This window comes from Rhipicephalus microplus, chromosome 10 (genome assembly GCF_043290135.1).
Source record: "Rhipicephalus microplus isolate Deutch F79 chromosome 10, USDA_Rmic, whole genome shotgun sequence".
NCBI classification, from domain to species: Eukaryota; Metazoa; Arthropoda; class Arachnida; order Ixodida; family Ixodidae; genus Rhipicephalus; species Rhipicephalus microplus.
In genome coordinates, this window is record NC_134709.1 from 51,204,313 (window position 1) to 51,217,371 (window position 13,059).

Here is a 13,059-nt window from a genome sequence, read left to right on the forward strand (position 1 = left end):
TGTTTATTCTTACAATATCATGACAACAACCCATTAATTGGTACAAACCACAGCCACCCCAAAAATGCTGACATGACATGACATAGGGTATATGAGAAGCCAGATCATTAATGTATGCAAGAAATAACACTGGAGGTGAAGTGCTTGTGGAATGCCGGATCTTGAACTTGTCTTATAGGAATATGAGCCGTGCTGGCTGACTTTTACACGCTGACTGCGATTTGAACAATAACCTTTTCTTCATTTGAAAAGGCGTTGTTCATCGTAGGTAAGGTCACATCTGTGAACGAGTTTATTGTGTTACATGCAGTGGAGAACATTTCAGAAGTCTGGAAAGATCATATCGATGTGTTTCTGTAGGCCAACGCTTAGCGATACCCGTGAGCAAGCTGAAGCAGATGCGTGAATGTGGAGCCAGCTTTTCGAATGCCACGCCGAAAGTGTGTTACTATTTTGTCCTTTTCGAAGTGTTGAGCTATATGGATTAAGAAGATGTGCCTAATAGTTTGCAAGCAATGCATGTTAGTGAGATTGGGTTGTAGTTGAAGCGCTTGGTCTTACTTCCTTATGTTTTACTTGTTCTTACCTTAGCGGTTTTCCAGTCATTGGGAAAGCTCTTGCGGCAACTATCACCTTAATATTATTATCAAGTACATAACTATTGACATTGTGTGTCGGCGAAGGATAATAGTAATCTAATTGTAGAGTGTTTAACGTCCCTAAACCTCGATGTAAATATGTGAGACGCCGTAGTTGAGGGCTCCGGAAGTTTCAATCACCTGCATGAGTTTCTCTGACGTGGACCTCAATCTAAACCCCCGGGCCTATCAGCGAAATATGCACTTGATATATTATCAGACACCAATTGTTTTTGCCTAAATTTATCAGCAACCGAAGCGCCTGCTTCGGTTATTGGAAACGGCTCTGGAGATTTCGCTCTAGAGGACCATGCAAATTTGCGGTAGTGTGCCGTCATTCTTCGTAAAGACAGAAAAAAAGTCACTGAGATACTTAAAAGAAGTTGTTATCTGCTTTTATGGTTCTGTCGTCGTTGCCATTTTTTTTATTTATGCAGCTCCAGAAGTCCGGTTGGGCTGGTTTGAAAACGTTTGTCGGTGTATTGTGAGGTAAAACTATTTGTCAGTCTTTTTTTTTTCATTTTATGCATTGGATAGTAGTGTTGAGATTGGGATATACGTAATTCGAAAAAGTTAGCTTTCAGCAATTTTTTTCATCTTCTTTAAACACGGCATGTATCACTTCACACATTTCCTATAGATTACGCTTACTAGATATCGTCTTTGTCATTGGTAGGTAGTAATTTATAAAAATAAGATATAATAGCTTTTAACGCAAGTCATGGAACATCGACCTTGGTATTGCTGTTACAGGAAGGCTCCACAGACAATTCGTGCCCATCAGTTACGCAATTAGGTATATTAGCACCGTTAACTTTATTGTAGTTAAAGTAAGTGACTTTGCGAGGGATAATAGTATCCTGAAGAAGTATTGTGTAAAATGTGATATCGTTGCCACAAATACCATCTAGTAGGCTGTATTTAGTTTCTTCGCTTATGTAGTGATGCCCCGCCACGGTGGTCTAGTGGCTAAGGTACTCGGCTGCTGACCCGCAGGTCGCGGGATCGAATCCCGGCTGTGGCAGCTGCATTTCCGATGGAGGCGGAAATGTTGTAGGCCCGTGTACTTCGATTTGGGTGCACGTTAAAGAACCCAAGGTGGTCGAAATTTCCGGAGCCCTCCACTACGGCGTCTCTCATAATCATATGGTGGTTTTGGGACGTTAAACCCCACGAATCAATCAAATCAATAAATCGCCTATGTAGTGATGGCTGATAAATATTAAATGAAATATAAAACAGGTGGATGCTTGTACACCGCACGCGTCTAGGTTCTGTTTCTACTTGAGTAAGTTTCAACGATGGCGTATAATGCAATTACACGTCCACACAGTGTGAATGACACTGTATTGTCTGGCAGTTCACTTAGTGAGCGTTAAAAATTGCATGCGATTATTATACTGGATAACAAGGCACGTTGTTCCGTGTACTCGTGCAATCAATGCATAGAATCAAAGTTGTACGTAGGACCTTGATATGTGCGGCGTATGATTACCGTTCATTATTCGCCGCTCTGTTTACGAAAAGATGGTATCAACGCTCGAAACATAGAGCAATGCTAGAAATAGAATTTCTTTTTTATCTAGAATCACCTCCCCTCCGCCCTGTGTATGCGATCTTTCCGAATGCTAGCGTTGTTGGGAGGAGCTATCTCATGATCTTTATCCTTTGCTGTTAGCCAAGTTTCCGCTAGCGTTACAATATCTGGTTCAAACGTGACAAGCAAGGCTTCAAGTACACTTTTTTATCAATAAGCGATTTACAAGTGACATGTAAATTTTGCAGAAATGCCGGCTTGGAGAAGTAGATTACCATTATTATCCTCGTCCCAGAAGAACACATGTCATTTTATTTGCACGTTATCATAAAGGACCTTGTCAGCGTATTCTTTTTTTTTTTTTTTGCTTTGGCAGGTTCCCGCTATATTCTTCGCCAAACTCACACCCATGCTGAAAAAACCTCTTGAATTAAAAAAAACTTGACTCCTTCAGCTTGGAACAGTTTTTTCTAAATTAATCTTTTGTCTCTACAGTCAAGATTTTTCAGAATTGCTGGTCATTTCTTTTACAGATATCTGGCCTGACTAGTTGGTGAATGCGCCTCATGCTTTCAACTTCAAGTCTAACGACTTCTTTTATTGCATTGTTGTTATTGTGGGTAGAGCAACATCTTCGTTTTTTTTACTTCTTCTAGCATGCTATGCACTATCAAATGTGATCGTCTGGAGTGATTTTCATGGTCATCCAACCGTAGGGCTGGGGTTCAAACGACTTTGTGTGTGTTACCGACAATTTCCGTGAAAGACGAAATGTTTTGTCTAAGGTTGTGGTTCTTGCTGATCGTCTAATGCGTACCGGCACTCTTCCTTTACTTCTTTGAAGGCACATAAGCTTTATTGTAGTAGGCTTGAAATTTCCGGTGTACCGGGAGCCGTGCTGGATTCTACGTCCCCGGCTAAAAGTAATAATTCTATTAGATGTACTATGTACAACATAAGTTCACACGGTAGCTTGGCGTAATACAGCACAACTAAACAATACTCCATTACGAATATCTCCTAAAGAAATAAACCTACCTGCTGCCAAAATTTCACACCACTTGAAGTTGGGTCTTGAGGCCCAGGACTAGGCTATACAGTATAAAGCAATACGCAGTTTATTACTTGTTATATATCTGTAGACGAGAACTATGCCCATATTGATACATGGCAATGGTGACCTGTGTCGCCAGAAACAATTGAGCATATATTTTACGCCCCTCTAGCGTACACAGAGGAATGTCAGAAACTTAGTGCCTCGACTGCACGTTTTCATAATGGATCATTAACCGATGAGTTTGTATTAGGTCATTGGCCGGCCGCCAGCAGCGAAACTATGGTTATAAAAGTGGTTGTAGCCGTCCAACAAGCCACTGTGTTGGATGCACGTCTTGATATTTGTCCCAACGTGTTGCAACTATGTTGTCTTTTCCCTAACACACCATCGCTATTCATTACTGTTTCTGCACTTAGTCCCCGTTGCGCTGCGTATACTAACAGGGCAAAGCACTTTAAATCTCAGGCCACCATATCTGCCTTCGTGTAAGTTCTTGTTCTGTCTTCTTTATATTAAATAATAATGTAATATTTATTGAACTTTTAACCTTATATTGCCAAGAGTCAGATGTGGCCCACTATGCAGTACGTGAATAAAAAAAAACAAGCTGCGGAAGGGCAGCAGTGCGGGGCGAGGAAGATACCTTTCGCCTGCACGAATTACGTGCTATGAAAATTTGTCTGCTTGGTTGCTAATAAATTACACTCATTTCTTAGCGAACAAAGAAGCAAGATGAGAGTTTCGGTCTGCGTAACTATCTATCTATCTATCTATCTATCCGTCTATCTATCTGTCTGTCTGTCTATCTTATCTATCTATCCAGCTCGCGACCTGCGTCTAGGTGCTTTTGTGACAGCCTCCTGAACATGGTGTAGACCAAATTGACTTGGAAGGTTAAAAAGGTGTGACTAATATGAGCGTCGGATCACCACCTGGATGATGTGAAGATCTTTTCGCGTGCGGTACATACCCGTGATGCACGGGCCGCGTATGCGAGTATGTGCCGCACAGATTAGTCGCAGTTTATATGTACCCAAAGGACGGGGAGAACGAACATTGATACTTTTGAATGCGTTAAGGAAACCTGATTTCCGCAGCGTTTAGCCGACGAATGCAAAGAATAAAAGTCTGCCAAAATTGAACCCGAACATTCTGCGTGGCATTCCGGTATTCTACCAGATTTCCGTCACTTGTCTTCAAACTGCTTTGTAACGACCTTATGCAGGCGTATTGTAATTGGACGGCCATTGCGGTCGCAGTGCTTGCTATCTAAATTCATAACAAATAAGTGTACACTACATATGCACTCTTGAGATAAATGAGTAATTTCTGATTAACTGTAGTTTCATAGTTGCTTCCGCTATTATTGCACGCGTACCAACTCGATATCCACTGCCTCGCGTCGTCATTCTCTGGAATTTCGACTGCCGTCACGATCGCCGGCTGCCTTCGAACTGCCATTGTTGCACGGCTTCTTGGACGACGCTGACAATGGGACGGCGGCCATCAATGATCTCGGAGCTCGGAAGCCAAGGAGGAAAAATCACAGCATATCCACGGAGTGCATGATGATGAGCGGGGCGAAGCGTCCATCCGCGCCTCCGTCCGTCCGTTTGTTCTTGCTTCCGTCCATCTCTCCATGCGTCCGTCCGTGCGTTTGTCCATCCGTCCATTCATCTAGTGAACACTCCAAGTACAGCCATCTCGCATCTTTTCAGCATATATTCGATGGATGGATGGATGGATGGATGGATGGATGGATGGATGGATGGATGGATGGATGGATGGATGGATGGACGGACGGACGGACGGACGGACGGACGGACGGACGGACGGACGGACGGACGGACGGACGGACGGACGGATGGATGGATGGATGGATGGATGGATGGATGGATGGATGGATGGATGGATGGATGGATGGATGGATGGATGGATGGATGGATGGATAGATGGATGGATGGATGGATGGATGGATGGATGGATGGATGGATGGATGGATGGATGGATGGATGGATGGATGGATGGATGGATGGATATGGCTGCACCCTTTAGATCGGGCGGTGGCTAGCGCCACCAAGCCATAATACTTACTGAACCCAAAACTATATTTATTTTTTTTCCTTAAAAAGTGAGTTTGAGGATTCGTAATTTGCAGTGAAGAGTTTAATTTTCACTCGTGCCTTGACTTTAGCCACCAATCTGATAACCTCCTTCTAGTTAAGTCTACTTGCTTAAAGTCTATTTTGCCCTCCCGGTCCCTAAACCCCAGTGCTTTGAAAAACTCTGCTCCATCATCCTGAACTATAGGGTGAAGCCCTATACAGAACATTATCAAGTGTTCGGCAGTTTCTTCTTCCTCTCCACATGCACTGCATACTGTGTCTACCCCTTCGTATTTGGCCCGATATGTCTTGGTTCGTAGTACTCCCGTCCTTGCCTCAAACAGTAGAGAACTACCCCGAGTATTCGTAGTACTCCCGTCCTTGCCTCAAACAGTAGAGAACTACCCCGAGTATTATCATAGATCCTTTCCTTGGCAATTTCCTGCTTAAAAGTTCGATAGATCTCTAGTGCGGACTTCTTAATCATGCCCATTTTCCACATGTCAGTCTCCGTTTCCTTCACTTTCTTCTTAACCGATAGTTCTTTTTGGTTTGGCCACCTGCTGTTTTCTAAGTATTTACCAGTCAACTTCCTGGTTCGCTTCCTCCATTTTGTATCGACATTCTTCATGTACAAGTAGGTGAAAACCTTCCTAGCCCAACGCTCCTCCTTCATTTCTTTCAATCACTTCTCAAATTTTATCTTGCTTGTAGCTTCCCTGCCCCAAATGATGTCCATTCCCTTATCACGTTGTACTACCTGATTTGGTGTATTCCTGTGAGCTCCTAAAGCAAGCCTACCTATTCCACGTTGCTTAATTACTAATCTTGCTTGAACTTCTGATCTCATGCCCAAGACCGCATTGCCGAACGTCAGCCCAGGAACCATCACCCCTTTCCATATTCCTCTCACAACATCATACCTATTGTAATTCCACAGTGCCCTATTTTTCATCACTGCTGCATTCCTGTTACATTTAGTCGTCACGTATATTTTGTGTTCCCTCAGGTACTCGGTCCAATTGCTTATCCATACGCCCAGATATTTGTATTTATCTGTTATCTCTAGCGTGACCTCCTGTATTCTAAGCTCACTACCTTCGTTGTCATTGAAAATCACGACTGCTTATTTTTCCTTACTGAATCTAAAATCTAACCTATCTCCCTCATTACCGCAGATGTCCATCAATCTCTGCAAATCTTCCTTGTTGTTGGCCATTAGCACTATATCATCTGCCTACATTAATGCTGGTAGTGCCTGATCAATAAGTTTTCCTTGTTTGACTAAAGAGAGGTTGAAGCCTAGCCCACTTTCTTCTAATTTTGCCTCTAATCCTTGTAGGTACATCATGATTAATAAGGATGACAGGGGGCACCCCTGCCTAAGCCCCCGTTTTACCTCTGCGGGCTTGGATACCTGTTTTTCCCACTTTATAACTACCTTGTTACCTTTATAGATACCCTTTAAAAGATTAGTGACTACATGTTCCACGCCTAGTGTGTCCAGTATTCCCCACAATTCCTCTTGAATCACGCTATCGTACGCTCCCTTGATATCCAAGAATGCTAGCCACAGGGGCCTGTGTTCCTTTTCTGCTATTTCGATGCACTGCGTCAGTGAGAACAGATTGTCTTCCAACCTCCTGTGTTTCCGAAACCCATTCTGCAGTTCCCCCATCACCCCCTCATCTTCTATCCATGCCTGCAGTCTTTCCTTTATAATCTGCATCGCCAGCTTGTAGACCACTGATGTCACTGTTATAGGACGGTAGTTGTTTATGTCAGCGTTGTCCCCTTTTCTTTTATAGATCATGCTCATCCTGCTAAGTTTCCATCCATCGGGAACTTCACCATCGAATATTATTTTGCTCACTGCCTCTCTCAAAGCCTGCTTAGACTTCGGACCTAATGTCTATATCAGCCTAATTGGAATGCCATCTGGGCCTTCTGATGTACTACTAGGAACCCTTTTCTCAGCCCTTTCCCACTCTCGTTGTGAAAATGGAGCCATTGCACCACTTGATTCGTCCTTGTCTATTGTGGTGCATAAAGTACTTCTTTGTTGAAATTTTTCTGTCACCCTTGTTCTTATATATTCAATGGCTTCGTCCTCTTCTAGCCTGGCACCTTGGGATGTAGTTATAAAACTCTGCTCTAGGTTCGTCTCATTTCTTAGGGATTTTAGATGGTTCCAAAATTTCGCAGCTGCCTTTCTATCTTTTTTATGTACTTCTGCCAGCCACTGAGCTCCCTTTCTTCTAATCTTTTCATTTGTCAGAAGGGATGCAGCCCTTCTACAGCTTAGAAAGGTTTCCCATTTTCTTTCAACGTCATCTGTCGGTTCACCCAGCTGCTTAGCATGTCTCTGTTCCCTAGAGGCTTCCTGACGTTTTGCTATGGCTCTCTTAACTTCCTCATTCCACCAACTTTTGGGTTTGTGTCTTCTTTTCTGGGGTGACTTGTTACGCGTCTTAGCAAGCTCTAGCTCAAAGAGTCTAATTAGATTCGTGTATGTCCAGACTGTCTTATTATCCTCCGTGATTAGTTTCTCAATTTGTTTAGTGGCTATTTCAATTTGCCTTTCTGAATCAAAATTTTCCTGTAGTTGCTCATCTTGTCTCTTTCCCACTTTCACTGCTCTTCCAAAACTTAGCTTGATACGTTTGTGATCACTACCCAGACTTCTGGAGCCACCTTCATCTATGTGCATTCCCCTGAGCTCATCATACATCCTATGTGACATCAGTGCATAATCTATCGTCGACTGCAGCCTTCCTACCTCCCATGTTATTTGCCCTTCACACTTCTCGGTACTGTTGCAAATGATCAAATCAAGCCTTTCACACATATCCATGATCATTTTGCCTGTCGGGTCGGTATACCCATCTATATCTTCTATGTGCGCATTCATGTCTCCTAGTATATTTATCTCGCACTCTCTTCCTAACTCCTGAATGTCCTTCAATATACACTCTACCATTGCCTGGTTTTCCTCTCTGGCCTTTGCTCCCGTCCACAAGTACACGAAACCAAGGAATGTCATTTGACCTGCCACTTTCCCTTTTAGCCATAAATGTTCCTTGCACTCCTGCTTGACCCTTTGCCAGTCTGTACTTTTGTGAATGAATGCCCCAATACCACCCCCCTTTCTGCTACCTTCTCTTCTATTACAATATTCTCACGCGTAGTCCGGATTGTTCGGAGGTTGTTCCATGTCCCTGAAATGTGTTTGTACAAAACCGTATACCATCGGCCTCTCTTCCCTTAGCTGTTCTTCTATCTCTTCCAACTTCAGCCTGTTCCTACCACCCTGCATGTTAATATAGCCTATGTCTGAATGGTCTCGGCGCTCGTGGCTACGTCTATTTATGCCCCAGACTCTACCTATCTTAGACATTGGTGCCACTTTGAAATCGTATCTGTCCATAACACCTGTCGAAGAGTCTCCCTGGTTGTTTTCTTCGTTACTAGCTATCCTGCACCCCGAAGGGCTCGTTTGCCCCCCAAAAAAGCTACTGCGCGTCCTGCAAGTCGCCAACCCACCTCATGACCTAGCCGCCCATCGAAGTGAATTCTGTCTTGTTGAAAACCACCCCACCTATGTACCTCTCTGTTTATTTCCACCACCTCAAAGCCTTTCTCTCGATTCATTCGCCATATCTCTTGGTTTGCGTTGACAACCGCTCTTTGCAGGTTGCTATCACGCACCGGTACCTCCGGTATCGTGCATATCACTACCTGTACCTTAGGAGAAGTGGCGCGCATGTCATCGACGCCTTTCGCCAGTGTGGCTGCTAGTCTTGCTGTATCTTCATTTAAGACATCGTTTAAACCACCTGAAATTATCACGAGGTTTCGTCTATCAGCTGTAATTTTGAGTTTTTGAGTTTGTAATTTTGAGTTTGAGCTTGCCTCATGACTGCTTCAAGCTTGCGTCCTGGGAACGCCCCTACTGCAACCCTCTTGTCACCTCTTACCCTCTCTTTTATGGCTTCTGTGCATCGATTTAAATTCGAGTCCCCGGCGATTATCACATGCTGTGACTTTTCAGCTGGAGCGTCCTGCACCTGTGGGCTACTTGCACCTGTGACGCCAGCCGCTTTGTCCCCTCCCAGCCCCACCACTACCTCGCTGAAGCTGGGCCTTGCGGCATTTGAACCGGCTAAACCTGTTTTTTCCAAACTTGCTTGCTATTCCTTCTCCACCGTTCTGGTTGCCGGTTCTCTACTGTTCTCTCCGTAGGCCGCTTCTTTGTTCAGCTTCGCTAGTGCTTCCTCGGTGAACTTCAGTCTTTCTCCCATTGCCCTCGTTTTCTCTTGCTCTGTCGCCAACGCAGTCTCGAGCTCATCGATTCTCACCAGCAGTTCACTTTGGGCAACCATCATTTTCTCCATTTTTTCCTCGACCTCATATTGCCTACACTTCGCGTCAGCCTCTTCTCCATCCGCTTCTACGCTCTGGTCCACTTTCAAATCCACTGCACATCCTGAACACTTCACAGTCTTTTTAACCATGTCTTTCTGACACCAATTGTCCCTATACTCAATAATTACTCAACTCGAGCCGTGCACTACGAAAAAAAAGAAAGTCTAAGCTCTACTACCATTCATCACATTCATCACATTCGAGGGATGGATGGATGGATGGGTGGATGGATGGATATGGCTGTACCCTTTAGATCAGGCGGTGGCTCGCGCCACCAAGCCGTAATACCTAATGAACCAAAAACTATATATTTTTTTCCTTAAAAAGTGAGTTTGAGGATTCGTACTTTGCAGTGAAGAGTTTAATTTTCACTCGTGCCTTGACTTTAGCCACCAATCAGATAACCTCCTTCTAGTTAAGTCTACCCGCTTAAAGTTTATTTTGCCCTCCCGGTCCCTAAACCCCAGTGCTTTGAAAAACTCTGCGCCATCATCCTGAACTATAGGGTGAAGCCCTTTACAGAACATTATCAAGTGTTCGGCAGTTTCTTCTTCCTCTCCACACGCACTGCATACTGTGTCTACCCCTTCGTATTTGGCCCGATATGTCTTGGTTCGCAGTACTCCCGTCCTGGCCTCAAACAGTAGAGAACTACCCCGAGTATTATCATAGATCCTTTCCTTGGCAATTTCCTGCTTGAAAGTTCGATAGATCTCTAGTGCGGACTTCTTAATCATGCCCATTCTCCACATGTCAGTCTCCGCTTCCTTCACTTTCTTCTTAACTGATAGTTCTTTTTGGTTTGTTGACCACCTGCTGTTTTCTAAGTATTTACCAGTCAACTTCCTGGTTCGCTTCCTCCATTTTGTATCGACATTCTTCATATACAAGTAGCTGAAAACCTTCCTAGCCCAACGCTCTTCCCCCATTTCTCTCAATCGCTTCTCAAATTTTTCTAAACTTCGTCATCATTCATCACATAGAAGTACCGCCATCCAGCGGACATTACAAGAACTAAACTAGAGGTGGCACGGGCAGACTAGAAGAGTGGCACGCGTGCACTCTCTTACGGCCTGCGCTTCGTGTCTAGTTTCCACCTTTCATCGCTGCTAGTTCATGGCACTGCGGCCTAACCTCTCTAAACCTAGCTAAAAACAAGGAGGTTACACCCAGCAAGTTTAATGTGGCAACTTTTTCTGGTCAGATGGCGTTCTGAGTGCGTCCTTCTGTTAATAGTTTTTTTTTTGGTCAGCATCAAATTCAAGGCAAATTTTATTGAAGATTAAGTCTCCGATACTCGTCTCTGTAAATTATTTCATCAGAAACAACTATCTTTTAAATTATAATTAATGTGCGCGGTCACGTTTCTTCCTCAATTCAAAAAAGTTCGCTCGCACCACTCGTCTAGTCCGGCCGCGGAAGTGGCTACTTACTAATACTACTACTACTACTACTACTACTACTACTACCACCACCACCACCACCACCACCACCACCACCCCTACTACTACTACTACTACTACTACTACTACTACTACTACTACTACTACTACTACTACTACTACATATATCCCGGACGCATGACCCATGGCTTAAAGGGCCGCTCACCACCCCGCGTTTAAAGACGAGGGGGTTATTTTCTCCTCTGCTTCATACACATGATGAATCCTCCTCGCCGCTTAGTTTTTTAATGCCCGCTAAAAATATCAGCACTAAGCGCTAGAGCCTATCGGGGTTTCGCGCTTCTCGGCTGCACGCTGTTATCGCCGCTTGCGCAGATGTAAACACAAAACCTGAAGAGTGATGGGTTGAGCGTGCACGATGTTCATGCGAGAAAAAGAAGAACGGATGGGCGGCTGCATGGCAAAGCAGTGTAGGAGACAAACCTCATGTGATATTTCGCGTATATCAACGAATAGAGAGCTTGTACGCTGTAGACTCCAGGGGAACTACTGTTGGCGTCACAGTAGGGCACCAAGAAGGACGAGAAGTATATCAGGAAAAAATATTGCGCTCTTCTTTTGCACTTTGGGAGCCTGGTGAGTGGCCCTTTAAGGAGCTTCGCCCCTAAAAATAAAATGGTGCGAGGCCATAGACCACCTTGTCACTGGTGTCGCGACGTGGTACCGAAACGAAGGCGTGTGGCAGCAGTCCTGGGCGGAGTAAAGCAGCAAGCAAATAGGGGCTTTTACACGGATTTACTATCATGTCTCTACGACCTCCCAGTCTAAATGTACCACTTTCGAGCATTCAGCTCAGAAGTGGAACAACCTCGAGGCTGCCACTGTAGGTTGCTATTGACCAGCAGGCGATTCCCCAACGTGTCCTAGTACGAACCTCCATCAGTACGAACGTCCTAGTACGAACGTACACATATTGGTGAGTCTGCCTATGCATCGCCTTCCTATGCATCGTACAAAATAATCATCAGCGTACATACGAATTTCAGTCAGACTGGTACGTGGTAAGGCACATATGTAAACGACAAAAAGGAGCAGAGCCTCGAGGTACGCCAGACGTTACGTTGAGAACATTTGATCCAAAATATTTTTTTTCTCAAATCAAGTTCTGGCAGTGAAGGATGATAGAGAACTTTTTAGCAGTTTGGAGTACGACACAATGCCCGACGCTTTTGAAAAATTCATGAACATTGATTTAATTCGATCCTCTTTGCTTATATCTGAAGTTTTAAATAGAAAAGCCATTTATGAATTACATTTTGTTTGTTTCAGAAATGCTCATTGAGTGCCGAAGTCAGCTTCAAAGGATGGTTGGCATATACGCTAAAAGTAGTGAAGAGAGACTACTCCAAAAGCGGTGCTATACCTATTGGATTATTGGCAAATGAGAAAATTTTACTTTTTAAAAACGGCATGGATGGATTAAATTACACTATAAATGAAACTTACTAACACATCCTAGTGTGTGGATCTGAACAAAAGAGGCGGAAAAAAGGACCCACAGAAGAAAAGAATAGGAAGGCAAGAAAAGGCAATCCAAAGACACAATAAAAATCCACACTTGTAAAATATCATCAATAATAGATAAATCCACAAAGCTATGAGAAAATGGTTCACTTTCAATTCTAGGAATAAGAACATGTATTTGTTTGAGGAGGAGGAGGAGGAGGAGGAGGAGGAATAAATGAAGAAGGACAGGGAGGTTAGCCAGTCCTTCAGGCATTCTCCCGAAGGTCAGACGACTGCCACGTTTGCTTTCCTATTTCACAGCGTACGTTATGATTATGCATAGATACCAATTGTTGGATGAATTCAACACTTACTAGAGACTGATAAG

The 13,059-nt window shown here is 43.9% G+C and overlaps 1 long non-coding RNA gene across 1 annotated transcript; it reads left to right on the forward strand.

Moving 5' to 3' along the window:
- The first annotated feature begins 292 nt into the window (after window positions 1-292).
- On the forward strand, window positions 293-12,810 carry LOC142774386 (uncharacterized). Its single transcript, XR_012886370.1, has 3 exons — window positions 293-440; window positions 2,709-2,791; window positions 12,495-12,810. It is a non-coding gene; the product is annotated as an uncharacterized LOC142774386 (long non-coding RNA).
- Window positions 12,811-13,059: the final 249 nt, after the last annotated feature.